This window comes from Callithrix jacchus, chromosome 1, assembly GCF_049354715.1.
Source record: "Callithrix jacchus isolate 240 chromosome 1, calJac240_pri, whole genome shotgun sequence".
Classification (NCBI taxonomy): domain Eukaryota; kingdom Metazoa; phylum Chordata; class Mammalia; order Primates; family Cebidae; genus Callithrix; species Callithrix jacchus.
The window spans coordinates 121,896,884-121,910,423 of NC_133502.1; the positions used below are offsets into that span (position 1 = coordinate 121,896,884).

Genomic DNA, 13,540 nt, shown 5'->3' on the forward strand with positions numbered 1-13,540 from the left:
TGCCTGATTGCTCTGGCTAGAACTTCCAGTACTATATTGAATAGGAATGGTGAGAGAGGGCATCCTTGTCTAGTGCCAGATTTCAAAGGGAATGCTTCCCGTTTTTGCTCATTCAGTATGATATTGGCTGTTGGTTTGTCGTGAATAGCTTTTATTATTTTGAGATACATTCCATCAATACCGAGTTTATTGAGGGTTTTTAGCATAAAGGGCTGTTGAATTTTGTCAGAGGCCTTCTCTGTGTCAATTGAGATAATTGTGGTTTTTATCTTTTGTTCTGTTTATGTGGTGAATTACGTTTATAGACTTGCATGTGTTGAACCAGCCTTGCATCCCCGGGATGAATCCTACTTGATCATGGTGGATAAGCTTTTTGATGTGCTGTTGCAATTGGCTTGCCAGTATTTTATTGAAGATTTTTGCATCTATGTTCATCATGGATATTGGCCTGAAGTTTTCTTTTCTTGTTGAGTCTCTGCCGGGTTTTGGTACCAGGATGATGTTGGTCTCATAAACTGATTTGGGAAAGATTCCCTCTTTTTGGATTATTTGGAATAGTTTCAGAAGGAATGGTAACAGTTTCTCTTTGTGTGTCTGGTAGAATTCGCTGTGAACCCATCTGGACCTGGCCTTTTTGTGTGTGGTAGGCTCTTAATTGCTGCCTCAACTTCAGATCTTGTTATTGGTCTATTCCAGGTTTCGACTTCTTCCTGGTTTAGGCTTGGGAGGACACAAGTGTCCAGGAATTTATCCATTTCTTCCAGGTTTACTAGTTTGTGTGCTAGAGCTGTTTGTAATATTCTCTGATGATGGTTTGTATTTCTGTGGGATCTGTGGTGATTTCCCCTTTATCCTTTTTTATTACATCTATTTGGTTATTCGCTCTTTTCTTTTTTATTAATCTGATTAGTGGTCTATTTTGTTGATTTTTTCAAAAAACCAGCTCCTGGATTTATTGATATTTTGAAGGGTTTTTCGTGTCTCTATCTCCTTCAGTTCTGCTCAGATCTTAGTTATTTCTTGTCTTCTGCTAGGTTTTGAGTTTTTTTATCTTCCTCCTCTAGCTCTTTCAATTTTAATGATAGGGTGTCAATTTTGGACCTCTTCGTTCTTCTCATGTGGGCACTTATTGCTATATATTCTGAGTTACTTTCTGAATTCTGAGTTCTAACTTGATTGCACTGTGGTCTGAGAGACTGTTATGATTTTCGTTCTTTTGCATTTGCTGAGGAGTGATTTACTTCCAATTATGTGTTCAATTTTTGAGTAGGTGTGATGTGGTGCTGAGAAGAATGTATATTCTGTGGATTTGGGGTGGAGAGTTCTGTAAATGTCTATCAGGTTTCCTTGTTCCAGGTCTGAGTTCAAGTCCAGGATATCCTTGTTAATTTTCTGTTTGGTTGATTTGTCTAATATTGACAGTGGGGTATTAAAGTCTCCCACTATTATTGTGTGGGAGTCTAAGTCTCTTTGTAAGTCATTAAGAACTTGCCTTAATGTATCTGGGTGCTCCTGTATTTGGTCCGCATATATTTTGGATCATTAGCTCTTCTTGTTGTATCAATCCTTTTACCATTATGTAATGACCTTCTTTGTCTCTTTTGATTTTTGTTGCTTTAAAGCCTATTTTATCAGAGATGAGAATTGCAACTCCTGCTTTTTTTTGCTCTCCATTTGCTTGTGTAAATCTTCCTCCATCCCTTTATTTTGAGCCTTTGTGTATCCTTGCCTGTGAGATGGGTTTCCTGGATACAGCACACCGATGGGTTTTGACGTTTTATCCAATTTGCCAGTCTGTGTCTTTTGATTGGTGCATTTAGTCCATTTACATTTAGGGTTAATATTGTTATGTGTGAATTTGATACTGCCATTTTGATGCTAGCTGGCTGTTTTGCCCGTTAGTTGATGCAGATTCTTCATTTTGTTTATGCTCTTTACCATTTGGTATATTTTTGGAGTGGCTGGTACTGGTTGTTCCTTTCTATGTGTAGTGCCTCTTTCAGGAGCTCTCATAAAGCAGGCCTGGTGGTGACAAAATCTCTGAGTACTTGCTTGTTCGCAAAGGGTTTTATTTTTCCTTCACTTATGAAGCTCAGTTTGGCTGGATATTAAAATCTGGGTTGAAAGTTTTTTTTTTTTAAGGATGTTGAATATTGGCCCCCACTCTCTTCTTGCTTATAGGGTTTTTGCCAAGAGATCTGCTGTGAGTCTGAAGGGCTTCCCTTTGTGGGTAACCCAATCTTTCTCTCTGGCTGCCCTTGGCATTTTCTCCTTCATTTCAACCCTGGTGAATCTGATAATTATGTGCCTTGGGGTTGCTCTTCTTGAGGAATATCTTTGTGGTGTTCTCTATATTTCCTGGACTTGAATATTGCCCTGCCTTGCTAGGTTGGGGAAGTTTTCCTGGATAATATCCTGAAGAGTATTTTTTCAGCTTGGATTCATTCTCTTTGTAACATTCAGGTACAGCTATCAAATGTAGATTAGGTCTCTTCACATAGTCCCACATTTCTTGGAGACTTTATTCATTCCTTTTTGCACTTTTTTCTCTAATCTTGCCTTCTCATTTTATTTCATTGAGTTGATGTTCAACCTCTGATATCCTTTCTTCTGATTGGTCAATTCGGCTGTTGAAATTTGTGCATGCTTCGTGAAGTTCTCGTATTGTGCTTTTCAGCTCCATCAATTCCCTCATATTCCTCTCTAAGTTGTCCATTCCTGTTATCATTTCATCAAACCTTTTTTCAAGGTTCTTAGTTTCTTTGCATTGAGTTAGAACATGTTCTTTTAGCTCACAGAAGTTTCTCATTACCCACCTTCTGAAGTCTGATTCTGTCATTTTATCACACTCATTCTCCATCCAGCTTTGTTCCCTTGTTGGTGAGGAGTTGTGATCCCTTGTATGAGGAGAGGTGTTCTGGTTTCGGGTGTTTTCCTCCTTTTTGCGCTGGTTTCTTCCCATCTTTGTGGATTTATCCACCTGTCATCTTTGTAGTTGCAGATTTTCAGATTGGGTCTCTGAGTGGATGTCCTGATTATTGATGATGAAGTTATTTCTGTTTCTTAGTTTTCCTTCCAACAGTCTGGTCCCTCTGCTGTAGGACTGCTGAGGTCCACTCCAGGCCCTGCTTGCCTGGGGATCACCTGCAGCAGTTGCAGAACAGTAAGGGTTGCTACCAGTTTCTTCTTCTGCTATCTTTGTCCCAGAATGAGGCCTGCCAAATGTCAGTCTGATCAGTTTTTTGTGAGGTGACTCTTTGGATATACGGGCGTCAGGGAGCTGCTCTGCTTGAGGAGACAGTCTGTTCTTTATAGAAGCTCAAGTGCTGAGCTGTGAGCTCCATTGTTCATTCAGAGCTGCTAGGCAGGTACATTTAACTCTGCTGTAGCAGAACTCATACACCCCCTTTTTTCCCCAGGTGCTCTGTCCCGGAGAGTTAGGGCTTTATTTATGAGTATCTGTTGTGCTGCTGCCTTTTTTTTTCCAGGGCTGCTCTGCCCAGCAAGGAGGCAGCCTAGTCCCTGTCTGCCTGCAGAGGCTTTGCTGAGCAGCTGTGGGCTCCGCCCTGCTGCCATGTGAACTTCCCTGCCGTCCTGTTTATATGGGTGTGGTTAGAACTGCTTTGGCAATGGTGGCCCACCTCTGTAATGGTGGACTCTCTCTGTTATGGCGGGTTGCCGTGGCAACGGCAGGCTGCCTCATCAATGGTGGAGTACCTCCATAGGGGTGGAGTGCCTTGGTAATGGCGGATGCCCCTCCCCCACAGAGCTGAACCATTCCATGTTCAGCTGTGTTTGCCGTGAAACTCTCAACCCCAAGCATTTCCAATTGCTGTTTTTTTTTATTTGGGGGTGGGACCTGCTGAGTCTGATCACCTGGCTCCCTGCCTCAGAGCCTTTTTTTTTCTAAGTTGAACGATTGACTCTCTTCCAGGTGTTCCAGTCACCTGCTGAAAGGGCACCAGGATCTGTGTGATTTCCTGTGCGGCGATCCACTGCGCCGGCTGAAACAACGGAATCTCCTGGGCTGGCTCTCTGTTTCAGTCCCATTTAATCAGACGAATGGGCTAATCTGCCTTCCTGGAGCTCCAATTGCCAGCTTAAAAGGGCAACAAGACCAGTGTATTTTGTATGGAGAGCTGCCGTGCCAGGGCACCGGCAAAACAGCCACGCCAGTCGAAACAGCCGCTCTGGCCAAAACAGCCGCGCTGGCGACCCATGGGGTTCTCCACCTGGGAATCTCTTGGTCTGTGGGCAATAAAGATCCATCTGGAAAGGCGGCGTCCACTCACCCTCTGTGCTTTCACTGGGAGCTGCAATCCTGAGCTGCTCCTAAAGGGCCATCTTGGATCTTCCATGAACATATTTTTGGTAGCATTTTCTGAGGGCAGCTATCACTAGGTCATTGTACTTTTTTCCATGTAAATTTGTTGCATGCCATGAAAACTTGCACCCCTTCACCATTTTTTTTCTTTGGTGTAACACATTTAATATTTATAAAAGGCTAAACTATTTGAATTAGCTATGCTTACCTAGAAAAGGCTATATGTTTGTTTGTTTATTTGTTTGTTTGTTTTTTTCATTAAAAGGATGCTTGTGGCCTGATGCAGTGGCTCATGCCTGTAATCCCAGCACTCTGGGAGACTGAGATGGGTGGATCACCTGAGGTCAGAAGTTTGAGGCCAGCCTGGCCAACATGGTGAAACCCCATCTCTACTAAAAATACAAAAATTAGTCAAGCATGGTGGTGGGTACCTGCAATCCCAGCTACTCAGGAGGCTGAGGCAGGAGAATCTTTTGAACCCAGGAGGCAGAGGTTGCAATGAAACAAGACTATGCCATTGCACTCCAGCCTGGGGGCAAAGTGAGACTCCATCTCAAACAAACAAAAGCAATGAAATATGACAATAATTTAAACAACTTTACATTGTATCAGTTATTGTAAGTAATCTAGAGATGACTTTAAGTATATGGGAGGATGTGCATAGGTTATATGTAAATACTATGCCATTTTATATCATTTAATACCAGGAATATAAGCATCTGTGCATTTTGATGTCTGAGGAAGGTCCTGGACCCAAATCCCCACAGATACCAACAGATGACTGTGTATACTTAGCACAAAACTTTGAGTAGAGAAGAGGGTAGGAAAAAAACTTGGAAGCCTAGAACAAAAGTATAAATAGCAATAACTTATTTATTCATGGTGGGGTTACAGAGTCAACACTTTTTATACTGTCTGCATTTAAAAAATTTAAATGTTTTATTTTACAGTTAGGAAAAAAAATTATTTTCATTTGTCAAAGAAAACAAAAGTTCTCTACTGTTTACCACCCTCCCCATATCATTAAAAACATGAAAATAATTATAAGAGCATACAATTTTTTCTTAAATGGAATCTCGCTCTGTGAGGTTAGTCTCAAACTCCTGACCTCAGCTGATCCGCCCGCCATGGCCTCCCAAAGTGCTGGGATTACAGGCATGAGCCACTGTCCCCAGGCAATATACTTTATTGTTTAGGGAATAATAACAAGAAAGAAACATCTTTTGTTTTGAATATTTTCTACCTGTGGTTGGTTGAATCCATGAATGCAGACCCCATGGATACACAGGACTAACAAACTATAAACACACTCACGTGCATTAAAAAAATACAATCATAGCATATATTCTTTTTCGTAGTCTGTTTTCTCACTTATATCATGGCCCTCTATTTATTTTTTGAGAGGGAGTTTCGGTCTTGTTGCCCAGGCTGGAGTGCAATGGTGTGGTCTCAGCTCACTGCAATCTCAGCCTCCCATGTTCAAGGGATTCTCCTGCCTCAGCCTCCCGAGTAGCCAGGATTACAGGCATACACCACCATGCCCAGCTAATTTTGTATTTTTAGTAGAGATGGGGTTTCACCCTGTCAGTCATGGCTGGTCTCCAACTTTTGACCTCAAGTGACTCATCTACCTGGGCCTGGGCTTACAGGCATGAGCCACTGTACCCAGCCAAACCTATAGCTTTTTAATGATTACAGCATTATTTATGTCATCAAGCTTCTATTGATAGTTATTTAGGTGCCTTCGCTTCTATAAACAATGTTTTCATGCATATCCTATGATCTTGTCTAACTGTCTTCTTAAGACACACTATTTTAGTTTTTAAAATTTTTTAGAGACAGGGTCTAGGTATGTTACCCAAACTGGAGTGCAGTAACTATTCATAGGCACAATCATAGTGCACTGTAGCCTTGAGCTCCTGGCCACAAGAGATCCTCCTACCTTAGCCTCCTGAGTAGTTGGGGCTACCGGCATGTGCCACTGTGCCAAGTTTCTTAAATACATTCTTAGGTAAAAATCATTACATCAAAGAGTACAGCTATTTTAAAAATTTTAAAAGCAAGTCACTGTATACTAAACATAATTAAGCTTAAATATAACTTAACATTCATAAGTTGGTTATGTTTCACCATCCTAAATAGTTACAAAATATTCACATTCTAAAATTATCTGTAGGCTGGGCACAGCAGCTCATGCCTATAATCCCAACACTTTGGGAAGTCAAGGCAGGAGGATCACTTGAGACTTGGAGTTTGAAACCAGCATGAGCAACACGGTGAGAACCCATCTCTTCAAAAAATTACAAAATTACCCTCTCATTACTGGATATATAACGGAAGGATTATAAATCATTCTACTATAAGGACACATGCACATGTATGTTTATTGCAGCATTATTTATAGCAAAGACTTGGAACCAGTGCAAATGCCCATCAATGATAGACTTGATAAAGAAAATGTCGCACATATACACCATGGAATACTATGCAGCCATAAAAATGGATGAGTTCATATCCTTTGCGGGGACATGGATGAAGCTAGAAACCATAATTCTCAGCAAACTAACACAGGAACAGAAAACCAAACATCATATGTTCTCACTCATAAGTGAGAATTGAACAATGAGAACACATGGACACAGGGAGGGGACCATCACACATAGGGGCCTGTTGGGGAGTTGGGGACAAGGGAAGGGAGAGCATTAGAACAAATACCTAATGCATATGGGGCTTAAAACCTAGATGACGGGTTGACAGGTGCAGCAAACCACCATGGCACACGTATACCTATGTAACAAACCTGCCCATTCTGTACATGTATCCCAGAACTTAAAGTGAAATTTAAAAATATATATATCCAAGCATAGTGGCCCAGGCCTGTCTCTTAAAAAAAAATCTGCAAATATTGGATGTAATCTTAAATAAATCAGAATTTATAGCTATGGTGAATTTTTGTTACCCCAGAAAAAAAGTTTAAATTATAGCCATCAAGTACTTATGTCTTCCGAAGAAAAGCAGTGATTAGAATTCATTTCCTTACCAAGATTTCCAACAGAAAAGATGAAACTATAAGAGTGACCATAATATTACTGTTTTTTAAAGTTCTTTGAAGTATTATTTATATTCAGTAAAATTACCATTTTTAATATACAAATTTATGAGTTTTGAAAAATGCATACAGTCATATAACAATATCAAGATATAGAACACTCACATCTCCCCAAAAATTCCCTCCTAGTTCTTTGGCGGCAATCTCACCCCTGCTCCAGCCTCTGGCAACCACTGATCTACTTTCTATCTGTATACTTTTGGCTCTTCCCAAATTCTATTTAAATACACTCATGCAGGCTTATTTCATGCACCATGATGCTTTTGAGTTTGATCCTTTTTATTGCTAGTCTTCCATCACATGGAAGAACCACAATTTGTTCCTCCATTGAAGGACATGTAGGTTGTGTTTCCATTTGGGGTCATTATAAATAAAGCTGGTATAGATATTCATGTACAAGTCTTTAAGTGACTATAAGTTTTTGTTTTTGCTTTTGTCTTCGTTTTTGTTTTAAGCCGGAGTCTCACTCCAGCCCAGGCTGGAGTGCAGTGGCACAATCTCTGCTCACTTCAACCTTCACCACCCGGGTTCAAGAGATTCTCCTGCCTCAGCCTCTCAAGTAGCTGGGACTAAAGGCATGCGTCACCATGCCTGGTTAATTTTTGTATTTTTAGTAGAGACAGGGTTTCCCCATGTTGGTCAGGCTGGTCTTGAACTCCTGACCTCAGGTGATCTGCTCGACTCAGCCTCTGAAAGTGCTAGGATTACAGGCATAAGCCACCGTGCCTAGCTGTGACTAAGTTTTTATTTCTCATGGGTAAACACCTAAGGCTGGGATTACTGGATTGTATGGCATATCACTCAGGGTGATCCAGAGAAAAACAATCAATGGATTATAAATATGTATAGGAGATATATATCTCCTATATGTCTACACATATATCTATATCTGTATCTATATATGACAGACATATATATATATGTGTGTGTGTATTCACTCACACACACACACACACTTACAGAGAGAAAAAGACAGAGCAAAGACTTGGAACCAATGCAAATGCCCATCAATGATAGACTGGATAAAGAAAATGTGGCACATATGCACCATGGAATACTACGCAGCCATAAAAAAGGATGAGTTCATGTCCTTTGCAGAGACATGGATGAAGCTGGAAACCATCATTCTCAGCAAACTAACACAGGGACAGAAAACCGAACATCATATGTTTTCACTTATAAGTGGGAGTTAAACAGTAAGAACACATGGACGCAGGGAGGGGACCATCATACACAGGGGCCGGTCAGGGAGTGGGGGATAAGGGGATGAAGAGCATTAGAACAAATATCTAATGCATATGGGGCTTAAAACCTAGATGACAAGTTGATAGGAGCAGCAAACCACCATGGCACACGTATACCTATGTAACAAACCTGTACATTCTACACATGTATCCCAGAACTTAAAGTAAAATGAAAAATATATACATAGATTTATTTAAGGATTGGTTCAAGGGCTGGACACAGTAGCTCACGCCTGAAATCCCAGCACTTTGAATTGCTGAGGAGTGGGGATCACTTCAGACCAGGAGTTTGAGACCAGCCTGGGCAACAAAGTGAGACTACATCTACATATAAAAAAAAAAATTTTAATTGGCCAGGCATGATGGTACATGCCAGTAGTCCCGGCTTCTCAGGGGGCTAAAGTGGGAGGATCTTGAGCCCAGGAGTTTGAGGCTGCAGTAAGCCATATTCACATCATATACTACAGCCTGGGCAACAAAGTGAGACCCTGTCTCAAAAGAAAAAAAAAAGGATTGGTGTGCACAGTTGCGTGCAAATTTTGTGTCCAAAGTTTATCAGGCAGGCCAGCAGGCTGGAAATTCAGGAAAGAGTTTGACATGGTTTGGCTGTGTCCCCACCCAAATCTCATCTTGAATTGTAGCTTCCATAATCCCCACGTGTCCTGGGAAGGATGCAGTGGGAAGTAATTGAATCATGGGGAGGGTTTTTCCCCTGCTGTTATAGTGATGGTGAGTAAGTCTCACCAGAGGTGACGGTTTTATAAAGGGCAGTTCCCTTATATAGGTTCTCTTGCCTGCTGCTATGTGGGACATTCCTTTGTCCCTCCTTCACCTTCTGCCATGATTGTGATTCCCCCGGCAGCCATGTGGACCTGTGAGCCCATTAAGCCTCTTTTTCTTTGTAAATTGTCCAGTCTTGGATATATCTTTATTAGCAGCATGAGAATGGACTAATACAGAGTTGATACACTCTTGAGTCCAAAATCTACCAAGGAGGCCAGGAGCCTGAAAGATCAGGCAAGGTTTCTATGTTGCAGTCTTGAGACAGAATTGTTTCTTATTTGGGGAAACTTAGCTTTCCTCTTAAGGTCTTCAACTGACTGGTTGATGCCCATCCATCATTAGGTAAGATAATTAGCTTTACTCAAAATCTACTGATTGTAAATGTTAATCACATCTTTAAAATATCTTCATAGCAACATCTATACTGATGTTTGACCAAAAAACTAGGCACTATAACCTAGTGAAGTTGACATATAAAATTAACCATCACATATCAGCCAGGCACAGTGGCTCACACTTGGGAGACTGAGCATTTGGGAGACTGAGATGGGAAGACGGCTTGAGGCCAGGAGCTCATGATCAGTATAGGCAACATAGTGAGACTCCCTATCTACAAAAAATATTTTTTTATTAGCTAGGCATGGTAGGATGCATCTGTAGTTCCAGCTATTTGGGAGACTGAGGTTGGAGGATCTCGAGCCTGGGAGGTTGAGGCTGCCCTGAGTCAGGATCATACCCCTGCATTCTATCCTGGGTGACAGCACAAACCTGTCTCAAAAAAATAAAAATTAAATAAAATCAAATTAACCATCACTTATGGTAAGTGTGTTTACTGCCAAATTGTTTTCCAAAGTGGCTGACCCCTTTTCATTCTTACCTGCAGTGTGTGAGTCTGCATGTGAGTGATTATTTAAAAGCATTCTTTTAGCCAAAACTCTTATATTGTACATTCAATTTGCCACAGCACTGGGATGTAAAGAAAACAAGTCAATCTTACCATACCAAAGGGAAAATCATGTTCTCTTTATCCTTTGTAGTTCTTGGTTGGGACAGTGACAGACATCTGTAGCCAAAGACAGATTAATGAACAGGTTTATTAACATGTGTACATGGGTAATAGCTGTTGAAATTAGTACATCTCAAAGAGATGGCTTTGAATTTAGTATTAAATACCAACGTGTGCTGAAACGAAGAAAGAATGGTATTGGGAAAACCAGTTATGTGGAGATGCTCAGGAAAAGCAAGGGTGAGGTTTGTTAAGCAGATTTCAGCCAGTGCCTTTTCCATTTACACACATCTTAGTGACATCATCATTCATCTCTTCCTGGTACAGAGTAGGAGACACTCTTACAAATGGAGATTCCCTTTATAGATATAAATTTATCTTACAAAATGGTAACTTCCAGTACTCTGTTCTCAAAATTTCTCCTGTATCTGCAGTTTCTCAAAATAATCAGCTCAAAATAATCCTTATGCAAAAAAAAAAAAAAAACCCCACATATTTTGGAGTAACATAATCTGGTCCCCAGCACTGCCATCAGGAATTTGTTTGCAAACAAACATTAAGCATGAGTGTTTTGACTCTTAAGTATTAACCTTAGGAGGAAGTACATTTGTTGTAACATACGTTAAAAAGGGCACGTAAGCTGTTTAATGTTACATCACTAATAAACCTGGCTTACTAGCTAGTATATCTCATCCTTCAAAGGCTGGCAAGTTCTTAAAACCTAACCTAGCTTAGGCATGCCCTCAGCAGAAACCAATATTTTAATTAGAAGCAACAAATCAGAAAACCTAAATGGCGTTTAAAAGCATCCCCTTCCCAGACCTTAGTTATTTTCCTCCCCAGTAGGAGATGTTAGCTTTTATTATTTTTAATTTGCTTTTATTTTTCTAAAAGATGGAAGTCACAGCTCAAGAGGGGAGAGAAAATTTGCCTTCCTCAATCCTTTTTTATGTTTGCTTTTAATAAAAAGTGAGAGGTTTATGTAAATCAGCTGTGACTCCTCAGGTACGAGTAGAGGCTAAGAACAGCTACTCCTGTCTTTCAGCAGAAAGATGCTTAGCTCCACACTCAGCCAGGTCATCTCGTTACCATGGTAACACCATTTCTCTTTCTCACTCTCGGGAGTTTTGCCTGCATCTATCTGCTGATGGAAGGGCACTGCCACATTTGCATCAGAAATTAAATAATACTTTCCAAGACAGATCGTACACAAGGGCTGGGATCACAGGGATAACCAGTATGACCTTGACAGAGGTGAGCAGAATTAGTCCAATGTTTACAGTATTTCTCTTTAGCATCATCATTTCCCAAAAAAGAATGAAAAATTGATGACTCAGAATGTAGTAAGCTTGTCAATGACCAGGGAACCAAGTGGGAGTATTCTCTCCAAAGTAACAACAAAGTGCAGAAGCTTTCAGCAGCAAGCCTGCCAGGTTTTCAGGACTATTTCCCACCGTGCCCCTCAGGGCACAGCCCCACACTGCCTCAGAATAACCTTCTCACATGATAGGCAGCTGCTTGTTATCTCCCTCTCTCTCTGCCTCTCTCTCTGTGTGTGTCTCTCTCAAGCCCACCTCTACCTTCTGCCTTCATTCTCATCTGTTGGCCTGCATTTCTTCTTAGGCTTGTTTTATAGATCCGTTCCTGCTGACAGACTTTACCCCAGGATCCTTCCCCCACCCCCACCCTATCACTGGAGGTGGTTGCTGCCATGTCTGGGAAAGGAGACCTGCCAATTCCTCTTCCCGGCACCTGTTCTCCCAGTTTCTCCCTTCTTCTTGTCCTCTTCCTCATTCCCTACTCCCATACTTCCTTCTCTTTTCTCTTTCTTGTTTTTCCTTTGCTTCTCTTCTCAGCCTAAAATGTAGCACCCTCCAAAACACAGCCACATACATTTCACCCTGCTGATGACATGTAAACCAAAACCACAATTCTAAGCACCGCCACCTTCCAATTCTGAATGGAATTCCTCCTTGGCCAGGGCACATGTTCTCAGGATCTTCTGAAGGCTGTGTCACAGACCACGGTCACTCATATTTGGCTCCGAATAAATTCCTTAAAAATTATTGTCAACTCTTTGTCTATAGTAATTTGGTACCTGAACACATAGGGCCTCAGAGAAGACTCAGGACCCCAAAGAGTTGTCCAAATTCAGAGCTAAGGTACCAGCAGGGGCCCATTGAAGCCTCCCTGACTTTGAGCTTCTCCAACCGGTGGTGCTGATGAGTCCTCCTGAGCCCTGGACCTCCCTTTGGTTGATGGTCTTTAATTTATTCTAAGCTGACTTTTTTTCTCCAAGGAAGTTATTGTTTAGAATCTTACTTCTAGTTCGGAGGTCCATTCTAAAGGGTCTTCCCCATTACTTTTTCTTCCAAAAGTAATCTTGATTTGGCTTGTCTGTGCACATCTGCCTGGGGAACCTCTCACTTTTCATAGGTAAATGAGAGACTGAGTTTCCTCAGCTCTTAAGAGAAAGGGCATTTTGCTCCTCCCTGCCAAAAAGCACCCCTGGGTGACAGGGGGCCACATGGGAATGTCTATGGGGTTGATCCCATGATGTGTAGCAGCCTTCAGAGAACCCCCAACAAAATTAGTTTAAAAAAGGTTTGTCCAGGAAGTGCATAAAGGACCTGATCACTCTGTGCTTTGAGCCTTCCTACAGGTGCTTAGACCAGAGAGAGACATGTAAGAGGGTGTCAACAACTCTGTAATGACACACTGTGGAGTCCAACCCACAACCAGCACACAACCCACCACACTGAACCCTAGGCTACAGCTAAGCTCCTTCTTTTCAAGAAAAAAAAGAAGGAAACAAATAATCTAAGAATCAGCAAGATTCTGTCACAAAAAAAAAAAAAAAAAAGAGGAGACTTAAATTAGAACTACAGAAAAATACTGGATAGGAGACAGGACTAATGTGCAGCTCCCGCTTGGACAGACAAAACAGTGTCTGGAGACTCACACTGGGAACTTTTAGTCCAAGAACCACTACAGGAACATACCAGGAATACCAAAAGAATTCAAAGACCCTTTGAAAGAAGTGGCTTGCCACTGCAAACACCATAAGACAGCCA

General features: G+C 41.3%; 1 long non-coding RNA gene across 1 annotated transcript in view; it reads right to left on the reverse strand.

The window, feature by feature from the left end:
* The window catches only part of LOC108592268 (uncharacterized), a 46,514-nt gene that overhangs the window by 20,746 nt on the left and 12,228 nt on the right, over window positions 1–13,540 (reverse strand). The window contains exon 2 of the long non-coding RNA XR_013525264.1: window positions 10,458–10,523. This is a non-coding gene — a long non-coding RNA (uncharacterized LOC108592268). The remainder of the gene's footprint in view (window positions 1–10,457; window positions 10,524–13,540) is intronic.